General features: G+C 36.3%; 1 long non-coding RNA gene across 1 annotated transcript in view; it reads right to left on the bottom strand.

The window, feature by feature from the left end:
- Positions 1-3,439: 3,439 nt before the first annotated feature.
- LOC112633466 overlaps positions 3,440-10,961 on the bottom strand; it is a 108,492-nt gene continuing 100,970 nt past the window's right edge. Inside the window, exon 2 of the long non-coding RNA XR_003121532.1 lies at positions 3,440-3,653. This is a non-coding gene — a long non-coding RNA (uncharacterized LOC112633466). The remainder of the gene's footprint in view (positions 3,654-10,961) is intronic.

Here is a 10,961-nt window from a genome sequence, read left to right as displayed (position 1 = left end):
GGCACTACTGATATATTTTTAAAAAATCAGCAGATCACACTATGATAATATTCAAATTAGAAAAGATTAGAAATATATCAAATCTTGTTAAAGAAATGACCTACTAACCTTAGAAGCAAGAAAACCGAGTCTGGAACTCAAATTATGAAATAACAAGCCAATGTTTCTGTGAAAGAAAGGTGGACCCTAATACAACAAGTAGAGCCTAGTAATATATTTTCTCTGTACCCTGACCTTAAATAATGTCACTGTGTTCACCACCTATGACATGGTGCCATATTACTGAAAAGAACTTGTACAGAAAAATAATCCATTCCAAAAAGGTAGAAGTAAAGTATTACTAATACAAGAAGGAAAACATCACTTATATTACTATTCTCTAAAATCATATGAAAAACTCATTGTGAACTAATAAAATATTTTGAAGGAAAAATTATAAAGTATTAAAGAAAAAGCACCTTGCAGGAACTTTTGAATAATATTTTGTAAAGTTAATGAACCAAAATATAAATTATCATTGTAATGATTTACCAATTTAGAGTCACGTAATGGCAATCAAAGTATTTTTCTTATGATTAAAATGTGAGTTTTTTTTAAAAAAAATCATTTTTAGCATTCTTCATGTATTTCGACTCCATTTAGAGGGGCAAAGAATTGTATAGTAATCTGCATGGGTCACAACAGATTTTGTTGTAATTATAAAATGTAATTCAGGAAAGTTTAAATAGTATTTTACAGAAAAATAATAAAGGAAGATGCTTTTTGTATGTAGAATATAGCATGGCATGAAAAGAAAATTTTCTTTAAATTTTAAGGCAGTAATTCTTAAGCACGTTCTGAGAACTATGTGCCTGAGAGTTACCTGGGAAACTTGTTAGAAATGCTGCAAATTCTTGGGATCTATGCCAGGTCTACTGAGCCCAATTCTAAGATAATTAATTTCAGAACCTGTTTTACTACATACATAATCACAGATGCTTCTTAAGAATGGACAGCTTTTGGCCGGGCGCGGTGGCTCAAGCCTGTAATCCCAGCACTTTGGGAGGCCGAGGCGGGTGGATCACGAGGTCAGGAGATCGAGACCATCCTGGCTAACATGGTAAAACCCCGTCTCTACTACAAATACAAAAAACTAGCCGGGCGTGGTGGCGGGCGCCTGTAGTCCCAGCTACTCGGAGGCTGAGGCAGGAGAATGGCGTGAACCTGGGAGGCGGAGCTTGCAGTGAGCCAAGATTGCACCACTGCACTCCAGCCTGGGTGACACAGCGCGAGACTCCGTCTCAAAAAAAAAAAAAAAGAATGGACAGCTTTCAGTACCACCCTCCTAAAGGAAATATTTCACCTATCTGACTACTTGGCACCACTGACCAAATTAAAGTAAACCTGTAGTATTAGGGAACTCTGAATTTGGGGAATAAAGAGAAGTTGATTATTTTCTGGTGAATTTCTACATTTAGTAGGTTATCTTCCACATGATAGGCATTCAACCAATATATATATTAAATGAATGAATAAATGGAATTTTATCAATTATATGAAGACAAATACCATTTGGATGCAAAATGTGAATGTTAAACTAGGAAATCACAACTAAGAATATTCAAAGGAAACTGATTATTTAATCTACTACATGTACTCAATAATATTTGCAATCTGAGAAGATAAACAGATAATTTAAAGTCAAGTTACAGAGGAGGTAGCATACAGAGAACAAGTTGAAGTATAACCATAAAAACTCTTAGGCAAGTCTGTTAATGTAAGAGGCAGAGATGAATGTGTTTTGTGTTTTTTTTTTCTTTTCTTTTCTTTTTTTTTTTTTTGCAGGAAGGTTGTTCAGGGTACATAAAGTACAGTTTCTATATTTTAAAAAAGAAGAAATATGGGGGAGAAATATATTACACTTTAAAGATCAAGAATGTAACTGTTTTTACCCTTACATATTTGTCAAAAGTACCATTATATGGTACTTTAGAAAAAGGAGATACTGTTCTTCACATGTTTAGTCATGTATTTATCTGTTCAGCAGGTATTTATTGATTTCATACTATGTGCAGGAATGCTGCCTCTATTAGTATTCCAGGACTAGCACAGAAGGAACGACTCTCCTTTTTATCACAGATGGTCACCCATTGAAGTCAAATGCTCTGAGTTGGGTCATACTCACAGGGAGGATTTGTAAGTCAAAGACATTAGCATTTACAACTAATTCTTACTTTGTTGAACCAAGTTGTTACAGACTTAAAAACATGTACTCAACTGTTTACCAACCATCATTATGAACTGCAGTGATATTTCCCTTTCCTCTTATCATATCTTTTGTTAGGGACCCCTCTCTTCCCCACTATTGTTAAGCTGGGTGTGTCTACATCCTGCTTCTTTTGTAATAATCTTTTGAATCTCTCTAATAAATTAATGGACTAGTCTGTAACTACTTAGGCCACTACTGAGTAATTTTAACAAAGAGATTATAAAAACACACAGACACTGGTGTCTCTTAATTAAGAATGTGATGAGTAGATGAGGGTATTTGGCAATAGTTGAAATCAGCAAGTCATTAAAAATTCTTCGGTGATACTACTAATTTGTTTCTAATAGCCTTATAATTGCAAAATATAAACAAAGACAAATGTGGGTTGGATTCTATGTAAAAAGTATCAATCTTGTCTTTTCTGCTTAAAAGAGTTATAATTTCCACTTCTGGTGCAGTTGAAATAAGGAATAAAAGCTATATCCTGTGTGTTTGGTTGACAAGCTTTTAATGTTCAGGTTCCTTTTCTGAAAGGTGGCCTTTTTTTATACGTCTGTTGTCAGTTGGTAGCATTGTGTAGTCTAGGAGAAATCACAGAGATGCAGGTGTCTTATGAATAACCAGATGGGAAATGGAAGATGATCAAACTTCTTCCTAGACCCTATGAGTCAAACAGGAATGACAAAAGATTTTCCTTTGCAACTGGGAGGACAGCGAAATTGAATTATAAAAAGTCTTGTATACAAATGACAATAATGCCTAACATAAGCCTCCTCCTTAAAGACAGGAAATCTGTTTTCTAAAGCTTTTCCCATCACCAAAATACAGCCAGAGTCTGCTATGAGACTCAGCAGCTGTTAAACAGTGCCAGAAACACTGATGAACGTCCAAGACATTTCCTTCAAGCAAAATAATATCCTCCAAAGAGCACGTTTGGAGATCTTTCACACAGACTCAGAGGGGAGAGCGCCACCTATCGTATCACGGCTGCAGTGTCCAGGGCACCTGGCCATCCTTCCAACCTCCCTTCTACCACCCGCCAGCACATCCAGTTCTGCCCCAGAGAGCGGCGGATAGTAATGTTCTGAGGTGGTCTGAAGTTCACCTAAATGTGCTCATATCACGCTCTATAATGTGAAGAAAACACACGAATTTAAATCAGTTTTTAAAACAACCAGGCCTCTCTTCTCATTTACTAGAATGGAAAAAATTCACTTTTATTACCTCGAAGATGCCAAACAGTGCCATTTTATTACTGTGGGAAGCTGGAAGTCATTTCCGAACCCTTTTGGCAAGGGTGCTATGTAGAGCATCCAGTTCAGTCCTTTAAGTGTCTTCTGAGAACCACCACACAGACTGTGATTTACTGTCTTCAGGAGTTAAAGGGAGCCTTTCTACCCCGAAACTGAAGAAAGAAAGGTGAAGTGTGTTTACCAAGCATCCCAATGAGACTTGCAAGAATATGAGACAGCACAGAGTGGGGAGCCAGAGGTAAAGAATACTTTGGTAACCCACATTTTTCAGTATCTACTTTTACATTTGCTTTAAAAGATTATGTTGGCAGCCTTTAGCAGTTGTGACGATTTTTGTATATTGATCAATTGGTCTTTAGGAGACTTTCTCAGACATCTAGACATAGTGGCAATAGGACTGCTTTTCCCCTTCCTCTTTAATGTTTGCATCTTAAATAGGTTTTGGTACACTTGCACAGTGAATGCAGTGCCATATGGTAAATATGTAAGTGTAAATGTATGTGTGTATATATAGAGATGGATAATATACCACCGTGAAAAATAATTACATAGTCTATCACATAAAAAATGACAAGCTGTCTGATATTGCAAAAGGAAATCTAGTAAACTCCTTTTCTTGACAAAAATCAGTGAACTACTGACCTCAAGTAGAAAGACCAATCTTTATTTGCCTGTATATTTTTAAACCCTGATAAGTAATCATCCAAAACAACTCTCAGAGGAGGACATGACATTTTTTTTTTCTTGTAAACAACCCGACATCTTTCATGGAGCAATGTCTCTAGCAATTACATTCTTAATATAATATTGTATTTATAAGCTATATCATAAGGCATCCATAATGGTAGCCTACAGTTTCCATGCCTTTTTTTTTTAAGTGAAATTAACGTTTTCTTACAATACTTTGGTTATTGGTGACAAAAACATTTTTTTTCCCCTGCTCTGTCTAGTAAGTAAATATAACAAATACTCAAAGTGGATGAATTTATGACAATATTGGAAATATTATGTGGTCTGTTTCTTTTTAGGGCCAGGATGATATATCTGTTCTGAAGTAGAGGATTCACACTTGACAGTAGGTTTAGGATTTTATGCTGCTTTCATTGCTCAATCTAGTAGGGATACTAGAGGCCAAAACTTCAAGTAGCGCCTGCTAGGCAAATGGCTGAGGGGAGTGGAGGGCTACATCCAGGGAGTCAGGAATGCAGTGCATTCGATGCAGGATCTCGAAGGTAATTAGAGGAATAAAAGTCTCCTTTACTTAAGAGGAGTGAAATCAAGCCAAAAACTTTGATATATACATAACAAAAAAGTAGGGAAAACGTCCAAGAACAAATTTATCACCAGCTTGCTGGGTCATTATTAATGGCCATTAAAAGAAAACAATAGAAAAAAGAACAGTAATTAAAGATAAGGCAGAAAAGCGACTGAATTTTTTTTTTTTTAAAGTTCTTCTTTTTAGAAATGCACCCAGGAAGCTCTCTCTATTTAAAACTGGCACACACATTGGACGGACTCATATGTTTCCTATGTGTATGTCATTTATTCTTTTATATTTCCATCCATCCGTGTATTCATCCATCAATAAATCTAGCTATCCTTCACCCAATTATCCATCTATTGCAATCAAGTATTTTTCAATTATTTTCTTTCTTCCACTTGTAAATCCAACCTGTTTTAGGTGGCTGCTACATAGCAAGTAATATTACTAGTGATAGAATGACATGGAAGATGGAGTCTCTTCCCCCCGCGAGCTTAGCATCCAAGTGGAGAGAAAGTTAAGGATATCATTACTACACTATGTGATAGATGATATGCTAGCACTACACCATGAAGATAGAAAGGCTTCTAAGTTAGAGAGGTGGATCTGGGAAGGCTGACATTAAAGTTGAACTGTAGGAGAAGATGGTGAAGAGGAAAGATAATTCTAGACAAAAAGCACGGTATATGCAAAATGTGTCCTTAATTATTGGTATTCATTTATATTCACAAAATCATTTAACGAATCCTGGCTCTTACTCTGTCTACCTGATAACCTAAGGGAAATTACTCAACTTTTGTCTGCCTCGGTTTCCCTTTCTTCAACTGGGGATGGTAACCGTATATCTTATAGTGAGTATTATGTGAATCTATGCATGAAAAATTTAAGTATATTTGGTAGAAGTAATTTCTCAATACATGTTAGGTAGGATAATATTTTTCCCTTGGTTAAAATGATCTTACTGATGATCCTTTTTGAAGAGATGTGTGAGAGCTATCAGAATTTGAGACTTACTACATTCAGAAACCAAAGAGGCTTCACCTTTCTTAAAACTTTAAAACTGTTTCCAGTAGTAAGAAAAACCTCTAGAAATTCCCTCAGATTCCTGAGTTCAAATTCTGTCTTTGCTACCTTCTAAATTTGAGGTCTTTAGCAAGTTGCTTAATGCCTGCGCCTCAGTTTCTCATCACAAATGCAGACACCAATATCTCCCTCATGGGGCTGCTGCAAGGATTAAATGGGATGATGTGTAAATGTGACTGGCATCACCCAAAGGTTTGTTTCATCATCCAAAACAAACAAACAAAAACAAACAAACAAACAAAAACCTCCTTTAAATTGCTATAATGGCTAATCTAAGACTTGTGAAAAATATCTTTCCCAAAATACTTTCTATAGTTTGAGAGATGACATATAAATATTCTCATCTGCATTCGCCAACTCTGGAAAATACTCTTGAATGCTATTGCTGACTTCAATACGCTGCCTTTGCATCTTTGCCAGAACTTGCTCTGGGTTGCAGCTATTCATAGAATGCCCTTGGATAATGTGATAGGTTGAATTTGAATTGCTCCTCCAATCATTTTGGAGCCAGTAATAATGGCAACTAAAATGATCATCTGGAGAATGAACATTTTCCAGTATAATCTCTTTCTATTTTTTGTCCTTAAAATAACTCAAAAGAAGATAATATGCTGTTTGAGTAAGTAAGCATTAAACATGCTAACATAAAATTAATTTTCTGTGTACACTTAATATATGCTTTAAAAGACCACTAATCTCAGATGGAATACAAATACAAAGTGACTTTTAAAAACTCATAAATTATAGCAAACAGATATTGCACTAGATCTTTTCTCTTTTCCTGGAATTATTTTTAATTGCAATTGTTTTAAGGCTGAGCACCAAGCCCATCAGAGCACTATGTACAGACTGGCTTCAAATAAATTCAACATATCATCACGTTGCTAATACTATACAAATCTTTGGTCTCTCAAACATCTCTGCTTTTCTCCCACGTATCAATTACCTAAGACCAGGGCTTGTTAGTCTGCCTGAAGGAGTACAGAAGCTCCAGGCTGGCATAGCTTCTATTTTATTAAAATTTTTTTCTTGCCTGCAACCTGATTTCTTCTGGTCTGACCTAATTCCTTTGATGCCTGAGGCTTGGAGGCCAGTGCTAATCTGCATCACGGATGTGTGGAGGAAAGGTAAGACAACTGGAAGAAAAGTAAAAGACGGAAAGAATGGCACCTGGGTGAGAATGCTCTTCAAATCCAAAATAAGCATTTTGAAAGGAGGACATTTTTGTTTCACTGCATCCTTTAAAGAGGAACCTAAATTCAATGCAGGACCTAATACCAATTTCCCTTCTCTCTTAACTCTTTACTTTTTAAAGGTAGATAGTAAACCATTGTATGACTATGACAAAAAAGAATGGCAGAATGCTAATTGTAGCTTCGTAGGATAAATTCCAACGTAAGAAAAATATCTGTTTATGAAAAATAAGTCATGCTTTAGATGTCATAATGATAGAAAAGGTTTGCGCTGACTTGCAAGTAAAGATCACATGACATTCTAAGCTTTGTTACTAAGCTTTGGAACGTGCTGATATTCAGAGTTTCTTAGACCTGTCCACTAAGTTATTGTTTCTCTGGGTCTGTTCCCAGTTTCTTTTTCCCTTTGGGAAGCAGGTTCTTCTTACTGCTCAAATATGCATCCAACATCTTGTAGTCATTAATATACCAAAGGCAGGGGCTAAAGGGGCAGATTTTCAAAGTGTCTGTGCTCTCTTGATTTTGGATTACTATGAATCCTGGAGAAGTGGGAAGGTGAAATTTATCCTTTCTTGCTAACAAATTGCACACTTCTTCTTTTGAGATGTTAAAAAGTGTAATTTTGTTTGCATGGATTTACAAGAATAGGGGAGGGTGTCCATTTGTGATTTGATTAATGGAGATTCACAAAGTCACCCTTACACCTGCTCCCATGAGAAGAGTTGTACTTTATTTTAAGCAAGAAAATGATCAGTAACAGTAATTGTTTTCAACACAGTAGCACGCCTTGGTACAGGGATATTTTCACTTCACAGATGTTTGAAGTCACTTGGAGCTCAGCCTCCAAGCTTGTTATTCATTTGGCATCCAAATTCATGTTTCATAGCCATGTGACTATCTTCTGTGCCAAAAATAGAAGGGATCCTCTGAATTTTAGAGCTATATCGTAGCTGCCTAACCTACACAGCTTCTGTGTTTCAGGAAATATTTGCAGATTCAAAATATGTATTTCAGTCAATTGTTTAAAACTATTTATTCAACAGATATTTAGGGCTGCTAACTGGTACAAATGTGTGTGCTTTTTGTATTCCTCCCAGAGGTAGGAAGTGTCTCCTTTATATTCTCCTTTTATTTTCACTTGTATTTTAGTAGCGGATACACCAGTGAGCAGGAAAATGATCACTACACAGATACTGAGAAGGAAAGAAAAAGAACAGGGGTTTGTAGTCCAGATAATTCACAACACGCAAAGCTAATAGAGTCATATCCAACAATAGATAGGACATTAGATTCTTAGGTGTGTGTGTGCTGTATTTTAACACAAGCCCCACAGTCAGCATTTTTCACACTGAAGAAAAATGTTGGCAGTTTAGCCTGAACATTGCTTCTAACAGAACTGGAAAGGCCATTTGAAAACAGTTTAAGTCCACACATCACTTCCTATTTGATCTAAAGAAATAAAAAGTCATGCATTGGTACAAATTGTTGCTACTTTATTTCATTGGCCCCTCCCACGTAAGCAAATGAACACTTAAGAGCAGAAAATCCAGCTATAATTTAGGATCCCAAACTATGCATTATGGTTTTCTTTAGCAGAGATATCAAAAATTATCTCATGTTTAGTTTATATTGTTCAGTTCTGAAATCCATTATAGCTTGTGCGTTGGGCAGGTAAAGATTAATTTGCGTTTGTAAACGTGCACACCCTTGGGGGCAGTTGTATTTTATGCACGAGTGAACAAGGGTCTTTTAGCAGCAAATCTATGGAGCTGACATTTTTGTGCCTTCTATTTTTTTTTTAAGTACAAGTCTAAGCACACAAACAGCAGATTCCCAATTTTAAACTGCTTGTTGAACTCATCTTTTAGTTTAATGTTATAATTAATGTGGTTTGTACGCTAACATTAGGTGTAAACTTTATATGCATATATATACAAATATTTTCCTCAGACAACAAAAGTTTTTAGCAAGTACAGTAAGGAATGGTTTATATTTAATTAATACAGTAACCCATTTAATAAAGGATGCTACCTACTATGTGAAGAAATAAGAATAAAAATTTTTTAAATGAGCATTCCATCTTACAGTACATCTAGGAGAGACTGCTTATGTTTTTGCTGTAATTTTACAAAATGAAAAATTACAACAAATATCTATTAGATTAGCTTGTATAAAGTTGACTCCATCAAAATTCCTTTGCATCCTATTTTATTTAAACAGAATTCTGATGAGGAATGTGTGGTCCTGAATTCCTCAAGCAAGCTAGACCTAATGCTTATGATAATGATCACAGCAATTAGAAACACAATAGATGTACGTCGTCCCAAATGAGATCTGAACTCCTGATTAAAGAAAGACAGGGCCTCGTCCTTTTTCCTGTGTGTGTCTTGTGTAACAACCTCATTGTCTATAACTAATAGATAAAAATGCAATGAGGTGAGCCTGTAATACAACAGATAGTGAAACAAACAAAAAAATTGCTTACATTTCTGCTTGCTGTGCTAACCCCTTTCTCAGATGATCTTGGCAGCTTTACCTTTTTCTAATTTTGCTAACATCTCACAAACATGAAACAGCTCCCCTTCAACCCTCTGGCTCCTCCCTCTCCCTTCTTTTCTCCTTCCCGCTATTTCATTACATTTTCTTATGTGCATACCATCAAGTCCTCTTGGACACATAATCAGATTTGTGCCAGACTATGTTTCTTGGCTTTAATGATTAGTTAGCTTTCCAGAATACACATGCTGCTTTATACATGCTTTTATTACTGACATCATGAGAATGCATCTCTCCTGTGTTTACAATTGGGTGTTCACCCTTAAATAAAAGCCATGAGATCAGGTTTAAGAGAATCGTTGTTTAAGAGAATCTTTGAAAAGCAGAATAAAAACAGCTGTTATCTGCTTGAACCATTTCATTTTCTTTCATGATCTGAATGATAATGATGTGCAACAGTGGGCAGTCTCCAGCTTTCATTATACACCATACATCAGAGTCTCTTTCAGGATGGAATTGGGTCTCTGTCTCGGAGTTCCAACAGGATCTTTTTAACCTCACTTCTAACAGGTGTTGGTGTTTGAGGGAGGGGGTGAAGGCAGAATAAAACACCTTTGCTTGTTCCCCCACTGAACTCTGGATCCAGGAGGCTGGTTTTCATTGGCAATGTGGGTTTGAAAGTCAAACCAGGTCCTTGCTGAAATCTCTCTCGCCAGAAACAGATTACAAATATTTCCACATGTCAAACAAATGAACAATAGGGTGGTCCTTATTAATCAAAGCTCTTCTAAACCAAGTACAGATGGTAGCAATGAACTTCTCTTCCGTGAAGATTTCTGGAGACGGGAGGAAATATATCTCACAGAAATACACATTTCTTCCAGAGACACCAGACGAGGAATAAGGAGCTCAACCCAAATGTAACTCAAAATGAAATGAAACAGAACAATAACAAATAAATAAAAAATTTAAAACACCAGTATTCTCAATGATCCAAACCAGAAGGCTGATTGAGCTTATTTCCATTCAACACTCCCTCGTCACAAGCTGTTCCTGAGGATTCTGCAGTATTTGCCTAGAGACTGACAAGCTCAAGTTGGTTTTAACCTCCAGAGTCCCCTTTTCATATGGCAGATGTTGCTGATTTGGGGGCAGAGTTGTGCTTTCCCCAAAGTCTGTGACTTCCAGGCTCTGGTGACATCTACTACTGAGAGCATAACTCCTCTCAGACAACAATGTCATTTGTTATTTTTAATTAACAGAAAAATATCAATAGCAATGGTTGAAACTGCATTGTATTCAAAACTTGAGAGTGAAGAAAGTTCGGGAAGCAATTGTATTTAAAGAACAACCCAGAGGCTGGACGGATGGCTGCATTTCTCTGACCCTAGCTGTATTACCTAAGCCTCTTGGGTGGCAAAAAACTG

This window comes from Theropithecus gelada, chromosome 1 (genome assembly GCF_003255815.1).
Source record: "Theropithecus gelada isolate Dixy chromosome 1, Tgel_1.0, whole genome shotgun sequence".
In the NCBI taxonomy this organism is placed as follows: domain Eukaryota; kingdom Metazoa; phylum Chordata; class Mammalia; order Primates; family Cercopithecidae; genus Theropithecus; species Theropithecus gelada.
This window is presented reverse-complemented; position numbering and strand designations above follow the sequence as displayed.